The 5,478-nt window shown below is 33.6% G+C and overlaps 1 long non-coding RNA gene across 1 annotated transcript; it reads right to left on the minus strand.

Annotated features, from left to right (window-relative positions):
* Positions 1 to 64: 64 nt before the first annotated feature.
* On the minus strand, positions 65 to 862 carry LOC141638207 (uncharacterized). The gene is made up of 3 exons (XR_012542042.1): positions 770 to 862; positions 432 to 619; positions 65 to 345 (listed from the first exon to the last, which is right to left on the minus strand). It is a non-coding gene; the product is annotated as an uncharacterized LOC141638207 (long non-coding RNA).
* Positions 863 to 5,478: the final 4,616 nt, after the last annotated feature.

The following is a 5,478-nucleotide window of genomic DNA, read 5'->3' on the forward strand; positions in this document are numbered from 1 at the left end:
TTCATTCATCTTAAAACTACCCAAAAAGTATTGTGGAAGATGATAGTGAATAGGAGGGAGTATAAGGTTAAGCTTGGAAAACTTCCTTAAAGAGATGGTAATGTTTTAAAATTTGGTTGAGGTTTGATAATGGAAGTTGAAAGCTAATTCCGATCTTTAGATTTATATAGTGTGTGATTACCGTGATGAGCAGTATGGAATATGGATGGAAGACGAAAAGAGAATGGAGGCATTTCAAATAATGAGTAAAAAGAGTAGAAAACTGACCCAGTATAATAATCTCTAGGCAAGTAAATGTCCTTGAGGGGTCCAAACTTGCCAAAAGGTCGACGAAGGTCATCAGGTCTGGAAGGCATAGATTAATTAATTAAACAAGAAGAAGAATAGATAGCATAATAATAATAATAATAATCAATAATAATAATGAGAACCTGCAATCATGGCGAAGATTACGAACGAGTAAACTAGTGGATAAATCCCTGGAATGGCGAGAATGACGAAGCCTAGGACTCGGACTGCGTCTTCTCCTGTTGTAACCACCACCCCTTCCCCTTGTTGGAGACGGACTGTAGCTTCTTCCCCTCATTTTCTATTCTATTCAATTCAATTCAATTCAATTCTGCAACACACACAATTTGACAATTATTAAAAAAAGGGAAATTCACAAAACCCTAATCGACGAAATGCAGAATGCAGCCAGTAATAGATGAGTGGAACTACTAGTATCACAAGAAACAATGAGGGAGGGAGGGAGGGAGAATATTATTACCTGCAAATTCTGCAATGAGGAAAGAATTAGAGTGTCTCTTCTTATTTGTGTTTGAGTGAAGACGGCTAGGGAATGGAATACCAACAAAGTAGTAGAAGTATATACCAACCCACCAAGGAAGTATTCGTATAATAAAGCTTCTAGTCTACCTTCTGGATTGGACCTGCTTTCTGGGCCTTCCATCTATTTTACTCCTTCATTAGCCCACCCCCTCCCCGGATCACAATCGCCAATTCTTCATTTGTACGCTGTCGCAAAGTTGACCCCATCCAATAAGGCTTACCCAAATCTCAAAAGTGACCTCAATTTGCTTGACCCAAAACCCGAATTGATCCGACTGTGCTCAAATCCAGCCCGAACCTTGATTCACCCAATGTTGACCCGACCTGAAAAGACCCTACCCATAATTGACCCGATGCAAAATGACTTAAAGTAACACAAAATGACCCCGAAACGACAAGTACTAAGTCATATTAATGTTATATGCACCAAATAGAGTTACATTCATTACAATCATTCTTAATAAATCGTTAAATTTGTAAAGTAGTACTCCCTCCTATTATTCCACTAACATCTTCCACATTTCCTAAACCGATAAGTTACAACGATCTTCCACTTTCCTTATTTGTCTATCGTTTATGGTTAATATAACATGTAACTCCACATTTTATCTCTTACTTTCATATTACCATTTCACCAAATATTTATATAAAACTAATGTAAAAGAAGATAGAGAATAGAAAGGAATATTTCTCAATCAAACTAGTACTACCTAAAGTGTTTTAACTATTTGTTTTAAGTAAGTCGACTATATATGCAAATAGGATTTCATGCACCCCCAATGTCTCACTCAACAACATCATCTCATCATGCTCATGGAAATTCAACCGCATGCTTTATAAATTGGATGAAAGGAGTACTTATTATTTTCACAAATACAAAAAAATTTTACTCATATCAGCCAATTGGGTAAGGTATCATAATTCGGTAAATAATATTCTCTCTCATTCTTTACATCCCCTAACTTCTAAATGAATAGGTAATCTCACAAATTTTCCCTCCAAAAAACATTTTTTTTTAAATAAGAATGCTAATTACAATTAATTACATTTACTAAATAAGGAAAATAATAATTATATTATATTTCATTAACTTATTATCTTTTCATTAAAATTAATCTTTTCATCAGATTATTTTCACAAGTCTAAACTACTTCCTCCATTCAACTCAACTCTACCAATTTTATTTTTGTACACTATTCACGAGTGAGTATTCAATTTCAATTTTCTCTCGATACGTAAGTGAAAATATATTCATGTGGGATCTTGTTTAAATCGTCTTTACGAGTACATCAAAAATATATAACTTTTATAATTTTTGCAAATACGTAGCTAACGATATTTAGCGCGTAAAACACGCGTTGGCAAACATGAAAAAAGAAAGTGGTAGAGTGGAGTTGAAGGGAGGAAGTATAATCTTTAATATAATTAAAATTTATATAAAACTATAAATTGCTAAATCTTTCATTAGCTTTGTGTTATAAAAAAATATTTTGTTTAAAATACATTCAGCACATTACTCAATACTCTTGATTAATTGTTAGTTACAATTTTTTGTTCAAATCAAGATATAGTGACAAAAAAAATGAATTAACGAGATACCACTAATATATAATTAATTAAGATAAATTTGAACAAAGTTTGAAAATCTAACAAAAAAGTTTGAATTTATCGATTTTCAAGTGCATGGGCGTCCTCGAATATTTGCACGAAACCTACTTCACTCTCCTTTGAACATAAAAAAAAAAAAAAAAAAGATTAGCTCGCTGCTACATTTATTTACTTTGATATTTTGAGATGAAGAAGACCGACAGTGCATGCGGTGAGTTATTAATGCTTGAATGGTGATAGGCCCCGTACGTACGTTCGTTGATGACTTTTGAGAATAAATGTAAGATGCATTCACATTCTACCGTACACCACCTCAACTACTTTTCTTTTCCTTTCTCTTGATGTACACAAAATCTCATTGAAGACGGCACGTATCCGTCACTTTGGAGTGACGGATACCATTTCCTCTCACAAATGACCCAAATAGAGGAGAGAGGGAAGCACATGGAGGTGCCCCCACCTTGTCCCCCTATCCGTTTTGTGAGTGACATTACCCGTCACTTGCTCCGACCCGTCTTCAGCAAGACTAACTGCTTGATGTAATATAGACTCTCTCTATTCAACTTTTATCACCCACTTCTTCAATATATATATAAACACTATTATATTAAAGTAGGATGATAAAAGTTAAATAGAGAAAGTATTACTTCTGTCCAGTATCCACTACCTTTTCTTTTATTGAATCAAAATTAAATAAATTATTGTGACTGCTCTATCTTATGTTATTAATTAAAGATTGAGTTTGTAAAAATAAAACTACTTTATTCTCATATCCTAATTGATTTCGAATTAATTACACTATTGTTGTAAACTTGATGAAAATAAAAATCATCATGCGGTCTATGAATCTCAAAATATACTTATATGTTGATGATTTCGGTGTTTAGTAATACACTACTACTTGACAAGTCTTTGAAAGTTTTAAATTTTATTGTGAGAATAATACGCCCTGTAATAATTTAAAAAATAGATGGAATTAATGAATGAAGAATGTAGATTGAAACGGAAAGAGATGGAGAGGCCGGGAGTGTGAATGGTTGTTGTTGCCTTGTTGGTTGATTGAAAGTCAATTAAGTATGAGAAAATTAAGTTGAGAATGAGTCAAACTCAAAGCAGGATGGAAGGGGGGTAAGACAAGCAAAGTGAGTGAAAAAGGTAGAAATATAGAAATGCATGGCGTTGAACGTACATGAGTAAGAGGCGAGGATAGCTTAAAAATGCATGCAGCTAGGAATGAGTCAAATGTGGATACAATTCAAGTAGAGAAGATATATATAAAAAAAAAAAAAAAAAGTAAGATAGTCGTCAAAAACGAGTGAAGGCAATAGGCATGAGATTTTGTGATGGAAGGAAGCCAAAAATAAAAGTGTACGGTAAGATGTAGTGGGCACACATGGAAATAAAGCGAAAAGGTACATGGCGTAACCATTAACTAAGTACGGGGAGTGTACTTATGAAGAGAGAGGGAGAGAGAGATCTCATCTGAGTCGTAAATTAAAGATGATTGATATGAATGATATGATGACAGTTGTATTTGTGGTTAATTAGTCAGTCCAATGTCATGGTCTGATGGACATAGTGAATTAGCCAAAGCAGGCCAGCTCATGACGTAGGTAAGTAGGGACCAAACCCTGACTCCACCTACATTCTCAGTTTACCTTGTTTTTCTCTTGTTTCTTCCTTCATTCACCCATATTATTATTAACATGCATGCATGAGTTGTACTCTTCCCACGTTGCATTGCTACCTCCATTATTTATTTATTTTTATTACTCTCACTAATCATTCTCAGTATTAATTAATTAACCTTTCTTCATCGTCTATCATCCTACTAATTAATACTGTATGTATACTTACATACATACTCCATTTGTATTTGTATCTTATATATATATCCACAACCACCCTAATCATCATTTTTACCTAATCATCATCATCATCATGCATGATGTGCCCCTTAACTAAACTAGACGTTGTTTAAAATCTTACTCCATAATAATTAATATATATACAACTGATTCAATACGGAGTATATATGCGCTATGCCTATTATCTTTATTATTATTATGTTATTATGATTAATCACGCACCATGGATGATTAACATTACCAATTCATCAAAGTCAACTAATAATTTATTCAAATATATATATAAGTACTAGAGATTATATCAAAGTCGACTAATGGGATAATGCCTCATCAGTTCCATTTATATTGCTCCTGCTTGCTTTTTCATCCATCCTAAATTAATTTACGCTTCCATTTCTAGCCAATTACATGGTAATAATAAGTCAAAGACAGAAAATGTGATATTTCTGTTGTTATAGTTTAGTACCAGCATCTATTCAAATAAATGTGATAATTGGTAAACGGGTCTTCTTCTCTTCGGTTGAAATGAACTGAACTGAACTTAATGAAGCTTAACTGAAATAAGAGTTATATTATGAAGAGATGACGTCAGTTGAACTGAACTGGAATAAGACTTTGTTCTTTTATACTCAAGAAAAGTGTTCCACTTAACTGAACTTAACTTAATGAGGCTGAATTGAACTGAAGTAAGAGTTAATTTGTGAAGAAAATGAGTTTAAATGAATGAAGCTGAATTGAAATAAACTGTAATTAAGTCCAAAAGAACAAGGCGTAAGAGTTGATTTATAATAAAGAGATGAACTGAACCTGAAACGAACTAAACTGAAATAAAATGAGTTAAAATTAAATCTAAATAAAAGAATATGACCTAAGAGTTAATTTGTGAATAGATAAATTGAATTGAAGAGAACGAAATTAAATGAAGGTAAAAGTAACTAAATTAAATTAAGCTAAATTTAACAAAGTGTTGAAAGGATCAAAGCGTCTTGCTTGTTGATGGGGCATATTCTGCACCCGTTGACCGAGTCAAACATATTGAACAAGGTCAAAGATATCCAAAGCAAGTCAACACCTTGGACAGCCTAGCCGACGCAGCCTGTCACCTGGGTCTCGGCTAGGACAACTAGCCAGCCGGGACACACATCCGCGTACTCACATCCAAGACCCCTCG

The sequence above is a fragment of the Silene latifolia genome, unplaced genomic scaffold (assembly GCF_048544455.1).
Source record: "Silene latifolia isolate original U9 population unplaced genomic scaffold, ASM4854445v1 scaffold_199, whole genome shotgun sequence".
Lineage (NCBI taxonomy): Eukaryota > Viridiplantae > Streptophyta > Magnoliopsida > Caryophyllales > Caryophyllaceae > Silene > Silene latifolia.